Source organism: Equus quagga, chromosome 15 (assembly GCF_021613505.1).
Source record: "Equus quagga isolate Etosha38 chromosome 15, UCLA_HA_Equagga_1.0, whole genome shotgun sequence".
NCBI lineage: Eukaryota > Metazoa > Chordata > Mammalia > Perissodactyla > Equidae > Equus > Equus quagga.
In genome coordinates this window covers 71,999,569-72,010,773 of record NC_060281.1, presented here as the reverse complement: position 1 = coordinate 72,010,773, position 11,205 = coordinate 71,999,569, and positions in this window count along the sequence as shown.

Below are 11,205 nucleotides of genomic sequence, written 5' to 3'. Positions count from 1 at the left end.
TGTCTTTTTGATGTTGAGTTGGAGTTCTTTATATATATTCATAATACTAGACTTAGCAGATAATGTGATTTGCAAAAATTTTCTCCCATTCTCTTGGTAGTTTTTTCATTTTCTTGATTGTGTCCTTTGAAGCACAGAGGTTTTTAATTTTGGTGAAGTTTCATTTGTCTATTTTTTCTTTGGTAACTTGTGCTTTTGGTGTCATATCCAAGAAACCATTGCTTAATCCAAAGTGTTGATTTATTGCTGTTTCTAAGCATTTTATACTTGTAGTTCTTACATTTAGGTCTTTGATCCATTTTGAGTTAATTTTTATATATGAAGTGAGGTAGGAGTCCAGCTTTATTCTTTTGCATGTGGCTATCCATTTGTTGTGGTACCAATTATTGAAAAGATTATTCTTTCCCTTTTAAAGATTTTATTTTTCCTTTTTCTCCCCAAAGCCCCCTGGTACATAGTTGTATATTTTTAGTTGTGGGTCCTTCTAGTTGTGGCATGTGGGACGTCGCCTCAGCATGGCTTGATGAACGGTGCCGTGTCCGCGTCCAGGATCCGAACCGGTGAAGCCCTGGGCCACAGAACTGGAACACATGAACCCAACCTCTCGGCCACCGGGCCGGCCCCCATTCTTTCCCTTTTAAATTGTCTTGGCCCCTTTGTCAAAAGTCAGTTGACCATAAATGTACGGGTTTATTTCTGGACTCTATATTGTCTATCTTTATGTGACATTCACTTTACATTTGGCCAGTTTTTAGCATGTAAGAAGTTTTCATTATTTGGCTGACAGAAGTAGCTATTATGTGAGTTCTTCCAGAAACATATGAGACCACACGTTTCCTGGTATGTTAAGGTTATAAATTAGATCTTTCAGGAAGTGCCTTGAGTCCTTTGGACATAAAGTTACTGCACTGCCTTCTCTATTGCACCTTTATGCATTTGGCTTTTAAGGGGCAGTTTTTTCAATATCTGTGCTGGGATTGTATTTAGCTCAGAAAACCCAATTTAGAAGGCCTTGGGGGTTCTGTGTTTCTTGGAGTCTGGAAGTAGCACCTGAATGGGGCAGCCATTTAGGGTGTCACTAGGGACCCAGCCTCCTCCTATTTTCTTGCTCCACTCTCCTTTGCACGTGGCACTCATCCCCATAGTCTCTACATGCTCCTGCAGCTCTGGGCTTGGCAGGAAGAAGAGGGGAGAGCAAGAGGGATGAAGGGGCATGCCAGTGAGTATCACTGTAAGTACCCTTCTCAGAAACCCGTCCCAGAGACTTGCACTTGTGTCTCCTTGGCCTTTGCTACAAGGGAGTCTGGAAAGAGGAAAATTTTAACCGAGCCTGTTGCTACCCTGATTATTTGTATTGTGCTACTGAGGACAAGGGGAAGGCTATACAGAAGCAGACCTAAGTTTAAAATCGTATTCAAACTGGAGCTTTATGGTGATACTTGATCAACTAGAGCATTCCATTTTGGTTTTATGGGTTAATATGTAATTTTAATGCATGAGTTAGATGCTCTTGAGCATGTGTTCACTCAAGGTCTGAATTATGGATTGAGTACAACATTTCACAAACCCAAGGCTATGAGTATGTAAAAACACGCTCCACAGATACACGAAAGGGCAGTCTTTAAAGAGTGTTGTTGTTGGGTTGTGTTTTTGTTTTATAATTAAAATTCTCATCTAAAATCAGATTCTGGGTGTTTGGGTTGAAACTTCAGTTACAGACTCAGAGACATGTCAGAAAGGAAGAAAGAAAGCCACAGTGATCCTTATCACGATTAAAGGTTTCTCATCAGTTGTAACAAACGTCCCAATCTGGGGTGGGATGTTGATAGCAGGGGAGGTGTGGGTGTGCGGGGCGGCCAAGGGCTGGCAGGGAGCTCTCTGCACTTGCTGCACAAGTTGGCTGTGGACCTAAAACTGCTCTACATTAGGCCTGTCAATTAATTCATACATAGATAAACACAAAACATTTTTTTAAAAGAGTAAAGGTTTATTTCTAACAAATGTATCTTTTTTAATTGTGGAACCTTTGTGATAGAAACCAACTCACTCTGGTGCCTGTTCCCTTAGTGCCAGCAGGGGGAGCACAGACAATAAGAGCTAAAAACTTGGCTTCTAAATGATTTCCCCTTTGGTGCCGTACAATGGTGGGTGTTCGTTTTGTTTTTTAATGTACCTGAGAGAACAGTTTCCGAAGGATTTAGAAGAAATTATACATGAAGTATAGCATAATGGATTTAAAAATACAGCTTTAATCAAAATGTAATGTCAACATTAAAAGAAGAATGTTACAAGGTAGGACTTTTTAGGGAAGGTAATTTAGTAATAATTATCAGATTTTTTTGGTCTTTTTTTAATTGTATTAGATTTTTTTTTTTTTTTGGAGGAAGATTAGCCCTGAGCTAACAGCTGCTGCCAATCCTTCTCTTTTTGCTGAGGAAGACTGGCCCTGAGCTAACATCTGTGCCCATCCTCCTCCACTTTATATGCGGTTCGCCTGCCACAGCATGGCGTTCCAAACGGTGCCATGTCCACACCCGGGATCCGAACTGGGGAACCCCAGGCCACCGAAGCAGAACGTGTGAACTTAACCACTGTGCCACTGGGCCGGCCCCTCCAGTCATCTTTCAATAGAGAATTGGATAAATAAGTTGTGGTACATCCATAAAATGAAACATGCAGCTGTTAAAAATAATAAAGGGGGACCAGCCCCATGGCCGAGTGGTTAAGTTCATGTGTTCCTCTTCAGTGGCCCAGGGTGTCGCCAGTTTGAATCCTGGGCGTGGACATGGCACTGCTTGTCAGGCCATGCTGAGGCAGCATCCCACATGCCACAACTAGAAGGGCCCACAACTAAAATACACAACTATGTACCAAGGGGTGTTGGGAGAAAAAGGAAAAATAAAATCTTTAAAAAAAAAAAAGGGCTCTATCTGTTCTGTTATGGAAAGATGCCTTAGGATGCATCATTGGGTAAAACAAAGTTGGGGGCAGTATTATAGCATGATTCCATCCTTATTTATTTAATTGTATGTACTCCAGAAGAAACGATGGCAGCACATACACCAACTGTTAACAGTGACTATCTTCAGGCAGGAGCAATTGCAAAGACTTGTATGTTCTAAGTCATACGTACTATAATTCAGTAAGATGTGTTACCCTAATAACCCAGTGAAAAAAGAACTTTTTAAAAAAGATAGATAGAAAATCAAATATTAGAAAATGTTACATTAGTCAAAAACAGGCTGAGGACAACAGTCACCTTGTTCTTTTTCTTAAGCATCCTGTTTACATTTATCATTTTAATAATGCCACTAATTACTCTCATATGTGTAGGACGATTACAGTACGTGGAAATACTTGAACAAGATGTATGAGAGTTGTTGTATTCTGCATTTTCCTTCTCTCCAAAATTATTCATTCTGAAGACCTTAATAAAAAGTTTGGAGCTGTTTCCAGAAAGAAATGTAATCCTATTACACCAAAGGCCATTTGGTTTGTCTCCCCCTTCGTTTTGTTTATAGACGTTTGGAAGACCATTCCGTTAGGAGAGCGTAATTTTAGGGCCACATCTGTTCTGTGTTGATTTTGAGATAAACCATCAATCGTGATTTTCCACTTTGCTTTAACACTGCAGCTCCAGTTTACAGGTGACCTGGCAGTGTGCTAAACACTTTACATTTTTAAATCTTATTTAACCTTTGCAAGAACCTTTGTGGCAGATACAAGTACTATCCCCTTTTCCAGATGAAGAAGCTGAGGTCTACAGAAATTAAATGAATTGCTGAAACTCACACACTTGGAAGTTGCCAGAAATGGCATTGAAACCTAAGTCTTTCTGAATCCAGGGCTGGCCCTCTCAGCCATTATGAGATGGTCACTTTGCTCCATTGCAATTTTTAGTAACACATTAGGGCAACAAGATCAGGAGATTGCTTTGTCCATTGCGCTATACCAGCTATTGAAACGATGTACAGGAAATGTAAATGTGAACTCTGTTCTCTGGGACTTTAACTATCTGATGAGAAATGTGGATATCAAGACAGAAACCAAGAAACACTGGAAGATGGACATCACTGCCCAGTGCTGTAGAAGCCCAGAGAAAGGGCAGGCTGTTATTGCTGAGGTCGGTTGGAGAAGATTTAGTAAAGATGGCACTCAGAACAACTGAGCTGAGAACAAGTGAGCCAAATTAGGCAGGCTTGATGAGAAAAGGATATACTGAGCCAGCTACATGACATGATCAAGCCTGGCATGAAGGAAACCTTAGGGCAAAGAATATGATGGGGACAAAGTTGCCCTAGCAGGAGGTAATGCTCCACATTTTTGAGAGCCAGGATCAGGCTTAGAACTTTAAACAGTATTCTATCAGCAGGACAGAGGACATGACAGACTCTCCACACTAGGGCACCATTCTGCTTTTACCCACCACTATGAGAACCATTTGCCCAAGCAACATCACTTTTCCTGTCCCTTTTTTCTTTCCAAGTCATTCCACAGTTTCTGTGCTTGACTCAACAGTTTTTTAAAACAGTTTTAATGAGACATAATTCACCCATTTAAAGTATACAATTCAATGGTTTTTAGCATATTACATGATTAATTTTTCTATATAACAAAATTTTTCATTTTAACCATTTTAAGTGCATAATTCAGTGGCATTACTTACATTCATAATATTGTGCAATCATCACTACTACCTATTTCCAAAACTTTTTCATCATCCCAAATGAGTACAGAAACTCTGTCTCCATTCTCCTTCCCCCAGCTCCTGGTGAGCTCTAATCTACTTTCTGTCTCTGGATTTGCCTATTCTAGATAATTCAGATAAGGGGAATCATTCGATACTTGTCCTTTTGCAACTGGCTCCTTTCATTTAGCATCACGTTTTCGGGGTTCATCCATGTTGCAGCATGTATCAGAACTTGGTTCCTTTTCATGGCTGAATAATATTCCATTGTGTGGATAGACCACATTTTGTTTATTTGTCTTTTGATAGGTTGTTTCTACCTTTTGGCCATTGTGAATAATGCTATAATGAACATCAGTGTACAAGTACCTATTTGAGTTCTTGCTTCTCACAGTGCTTTAAAAAAAATTCACTTATTTGCCATTTCATCGTGTGTCTCCTGAAGACTTCTCCTGGAACCATTATCTGGCTGTCTTATATGGCTATTTAAGTTTTTTTTTACATGGCCATAGGCCATGCCTATCATCATTGTAGCCCCCAGTGCCTGGGATGGTGAAGTGCACACAGTAGGCATTCAAATATATATTGAATGAGTGAAGATTTTTGAGGGCCAAGACAGAGTGCTTCTCACATAGTAAATACCTAGTAAATGTTTGTTGAGTTATTATGCTTAAATTTTCAAGTAGAGGGCCAGGATAAAGTCAGGATTTTTGTAAGACTGAGTTAGTTACAGAGCACCAGATGGATGGGAGGGAGAGAATACCAGAGAGGAAGGAGCTTGATTAGTGGTCCTGATGTAAGAGCTTAGCGGGTGTCAACAGGAACGTAAAAATAAGGTGAGATCTGAGAGACATTCTAAAAGAATTCACTGCATTGGATTCAGCAGCTGAAGGTTAGGTTGAGGGTTTGAGTCCAGTTGACTTGGAAAACAGGAAGCAGTGCCTTTGATGGAAATAGGTTTGGTGACAATATACTTGTCATCCAAACTCTTGAGCTTGGAAGAGCATGCTATGATTAATTCTTCTGGGACAGTAGGCATAAGCTGGGATTGCCCCCAGCAAACTTCTAGAAATAGGTACTTGGGCTTGGAGTCCTTTGGAAGGGGAGTGGGAAATGAGTTTAATTCTGAGCACAGTGAGTGTGAGGGCCTGGGTGACAGCCCGGAGCAAATGGAAATACACCTGAAAGATCAGGAATACTAATAAAGACCTGGGAGACAGCAGGTTCTAGTGGAGTTAGGAGATAGCCTCTGATCCCTGAGACAAACCCATAGTTAGGAACCAGCAAAGAATCTGTCTAAGAGGTGAAGCAGAGGAAGACGTTGAGCAATGAAGCATGAGAGCCAGGAGAGGAATTTCTTGGGGGGAGTTGTTCGCAGTATTAAGATCTCCAGAAAACTTTATTTTATGGCAGTTGAACTCTGACTGGGCAAGCCCTCTTGGTTTTTGCATTTCTGTGTGAATGAGCTAATCACTCTAGCCTTGCTTGTCTGACCATCTCATAAACAAAATGCCAATCTAGACATCTTAGAACCTTAGAATATGTTACCTGGCTAGCCACTTTTACCAAGAAGAGAGAAAATCATTTGGAAAGATGGTTGTATCTATTTATTCCCTCCAGTTGTCCAAGCAAATTCTTTGTCCTGAAGTTACTTTCCCACTGAAAAGAAGGCTATCACTGCCAGGAGACACTTAAGGGATGTTAAGTAAAGTTTCCGTTAGAGCAATTTACAAGTGTTGTGTTCTTCCCCTTGTACAAAAGACAGATGTAAGAAAATATGTCTAACGTAGCTGGGAAAGATTTTCATTCTTAGGAGACTGCCGGACGTTTAGAAATTAACTTAAGTGGAGCAGAATATTTACATTTATGAATTGTTCCTCTGATGTATCCAATTCAACACTCCACGATAGCCATATCACTCTGCATTTATGGCTCACCCTAAGGTTCGCAGACAGCTGTGCATCTGTTCATGTCAATTACCATCCTTAGGCCTCAGTTTCCTCACGCATAAAATGACAAATGAAAGTGAGGTAAACTCTAAAGTCCCCTCCAGTTCCAAAATTATCATTTTAAAAGATGATTCCACGAGAAAGAGAAGCCATTGTCCCCCTGGATATATTTGTGTGCCCCATGTTAGTTTAATGCTATACATGTCCTTTGAATAATATTAAAATCAGTATGATCTGACTTACGTTAGGTTAATGGATCCTAACCAAGCAATTTACCCCAATTTGAGTTAATTGATTTTAAAGAGAATTGTAAAAAAAAAAAAAAAAAAAATCCAGAGGAGGTGGATTCTCCTTTGCCTCTTTATTTTTTTCTTTATTAATATTTTGCTTCATACATTCTTTGTGTGGGCTTATCAACCCCACAGGTGTGTTTTAGCACTATTTCTTGATAGAAATTATAACTTCTTTCCTGCCATTTAGCCAGTGATGCTCTCCTTCATTCCTATCAGCACATAATGTTATTTCTCTCATCTTAGAAAACAAGTCCTCTCTTTATCTACTTCCCTCACTTGCTACTACCCGTTCCTCCTTTCCTTTACAACAGGACTTCTCAATCTTGACATTTTGATGTTTTGGACTTGACATTAAAATTTATACATTTAAATTTCTGCTCCACTTTGTTGCGGGGGGTCTGTCCTGTGCATTACAGGATGTTTAGCAGCATCTCTGGTTTCTCCCCCTAGATGCCAGTAGCAACCTCTACCCTCAGTCTCCAGACGTTGCCAAATGCCCCCGAAGGTCAAAATCACCCCCAGTTGAGAGTCATTGCTCTGCAGCAAAACTCCTCAAAAGAATGATCTATCTGTCACATTTGTCTCCTCCCATCTTCTCTTGATCACCACCCCACTGAAAATGCTCTTGTCAAGATCACCAGTGACCTCCATGTTGTTAATCTGGTGGCCCTTTCGCATCTTGACCTCTCGCCAGCAGTTTCTATATATACAGTTGATTACTCCCACCGTCTTGGAACCGTATTCTTCATTTGGCTTTCAGAACACCACTCTCTTCCTTTATTCCCACCTCATTGGCAGTTCCTTCTCAGTCTCCTTTGGTTTCTCTTCTTTTCTCTGACCTCTTAATGGTGGGATGCCCTAGAGCTAAGGGGTGCAGAGGCCCTCAACACCTAGAGAGCCAGTTGATACATTGTAAGGAATTTTGCTAGTCTGTTACCCCACTGGCAGTTTGCCATGGTAAGAGTATTTACACCACCATGGAAATTGGCAAATGCTACAAATCATGCCTCCCCCCTCACCAGTTGTTAAACATTTACCTGTTTATCAACTGCCCAGTCCTGAAACCTCTCTTCTACCTATACTCACCCTCTTGGTAATCTTATCCAGTCTCATGGCTTTAAATACCATCTCATTCTTTAAGAAATATTGCAAGGGAAAAAAGGAAAGAGAGGAAGAACCTATATATTTTAAAAGACATATCAACCAGTTCTAAGAATGGACATTTTTTGGATCCAGATTCAAACAAACCAACAGTAAAAGAAAAATTATACATATACATTTCATACATATATGAAATAATGTGAATGAAGACTAGATATGACTAGATAGTTGCTCATACTAAGGAATTACTGTTGTTTTAAGTGTGATCATGGTACTGTCATTTTGTTTAAGTAGGAGTCTTCCTCTCAGAGAATACTGAAATATTCATGAATAAAGTTACATGATGTCTGGAATTTGCTTCAAAATATTTTGGAGGGTCGGGGGAAGGTGGGGAGTCTGATGAAATAGGATTGGTCATGAGTAGACAATTGTTGAAGCTGGTTGATGGGTTCATGTGGACTCAATATTTCTCTTTTTTTTTTTTTTTTTTGAGGAAGATCAGCTCTGAGCTAACATCTGCTGCCAATCCTCCTCTTTTTTCTGAGGAAGCCTGGCCCTGAGCTAACATCCGTGCTCATCTTCCTCTACTTTCTATGTGGGACGCCTACCACAGCATGGCATGCCAAGCAGTGCCATGTCCGCACCCGGGATCCGAACCAGCGAACCCTGGGCCACCAAAGTGGAATGTGTGCACTTAACCACTGTGCCAGCAGGCCGACCCCTAAAAATGTTTCTTGAGTCTATGCATGTTGGTTTATTCCAGGATCAGTGAATATGTGACTTTACAATAAGATGTCAATCCAGATATAAACCTAACTATATTTTGCATTTATAGTGTAGTGTGGAGAAGGTAAATTGGTGACTCACTGTCATGTGGCTTATGGATGTGTTTTTTAATAGTTTCACTGAGGTATAATTTACATAAAATAAAATTCACCCATCTTAAGTGTACAATTCAATGATTTCTTAGTAAATTACAGTTATGCAGCAATCACCACAATCCAGTTTTAGAGCACTTCCATTAACCCTAAAAAGATCCCTTGGGGCTGGCCCCGTGGCCGAGTGGTTAGGTTCGCGCACTCCGCTGCAGGCGGCCCAGTGTTTCGTTGGTTCGAATCCTGGGCGCGGACATGGCACTGCTCATCAGACCACACTGAGGCAGCGTCCCACATGCCACAACTAGAAGAACCCACAACGAAGAATATACAGCTGTGTACCGGGGGGCTTTGGGGAGAAAAAGGAAATAATAAAATCTTTAAAAAAAAAAAAAAAGATCCCTCTTGTTCATTTGTAGTCACTCCACATTCCCACCCTCACCATCAAGCAACCACTTATCTTTCTGTTGCTATCAGTTTGTTTTTCCTGGATGTTTCATATAAATGGAGTCAGAGATGATGTGATTTTTTTTGTTTTTTTTTTTACCTAGTGTTATTTTTAGCATAATAATTTTGAAATTCATCCATGTTGTTATCAGCAGTTTGTTCTTTTTTTTTTTTTAAACGTTTTGCTGAGTAGGATTACACTGTATGGATATACCACATTTAGTTTATATAATCATCAGTTAGTGAATATTTGAATTGTTTTCACTTTTTGGCTATTATTAGATGTGATATTAATTATGAAATATTGTAAATGTAGAAAAAAGTATAATAGCAACCATTTATACAGTGTTTGCTCTGTGCCAGTCACTGTTCCAAGTTAGATACAGTGGTGTATGCAGCATGTTTGACACCTAGAGAAGGTCAATTTTTACACCCTCCCCCCTTCTTTTTTTTTTTAGTAAACTTTATTTTTTAGAGCAGTTTTAGGTTCAGAGCAAAATTCAGCAGAAGATACAGAGAGTTCCCATAAACACCCCTGTCCCCACATATGCAGTCCCCAGACGATAACATCCTGCACCAGTGTGGTACATTTGTTACAACTGATGAACCTGCAGTGACACATCATTATCACCCAAGTCCACAGTTTATGTTAAGTTTCTCTTGGTGTTGTACATTCTATGAGTTTTGACAGATGTTACATGTATCCACCAGTAGAGTAGCATATAGAATGGTTTCACTGCCCTAAAAATCCCCTGTGCTCCACGATTCCTCCCTCCCCTCTGCCTCCTGCCAACCATTCATCTTTTTACTGTCTCCAGTTTCATCTTTTCCACAATGTCTTATGGTTGAAGTCATACAGTATGTAGCCGTTTCAGATTGGCTTCATTTCACTTAATAATATGCTAAGTTTCCTCCATGTCTTTTCAAGGCTGTGCTCCCATGATTGACAAATCTGTTTATACTACTTATTGAATGTGAATATGCAAAGATGATCAGTTTTGATAGTCAATGACAAGTTTGCAGAATTTAAGGGTCAAAACCAGAAACTGCATATTATTCATTTCTTTATTAATCCAATATGTGGGATAAAAGTTTTGTTTTTTAAGTACATTAATGTAATTTAAAAGTATTAATCCATTGCCTTTTTGTACCGTAATATTTGTTTTATTTTTCATTAAAGTTTTTACTGGCATCCTTATTTAGATGAAGTTTAATAAAATAATATTTTCACTGTTTGTTTTCTGGCTATTATTATTAGTCCCTTCATTTCAGGATTATTACTGAAAGCAATTTTTTTGTAAAAGAGAGGGGGTGATCAAGAGAATGAGAAAATAAGCCACAGACTGGGAGGAAATATTTGCAAAACACATATCTGCTAAAGGAGTGTTATCCAAAATATACAAAGAGATCTTAAAACTCAACAGTAAGAACACGAACACTCTGATTAAAAAATAGGCAAAAGGTCTGAACAGATACCTCACGAAAGAAGATATACAGATAGCAAATAGGGCTATGAGAAGATGTTCAGTCACATGTCATTAGGGAATTGCAAATTAAAACAACAATAAGATACCACTATACACATATTAGGATGGCTAAAACTCAACGTGGTCTTTATCCACTCTGAACTGAGTGAACTTACCCTGAGTCATATCACAGGGTAAAAACAGGTCCTTTTTCCACCCAGGGCGTCCATCCAAAGCTGAAGCCAGAAGCCCACAGGTACGCACACCTGAGGGGAGGAGGCGTGGCATCTTCAGCCAGGTGCGCGAGAGCGACGGTGCAAGCGCTCAGGAGTGCCCCTGGTGCCTGATTAAAATATTTAATGCCAGTTGTTGAGGATTCCCCCAACC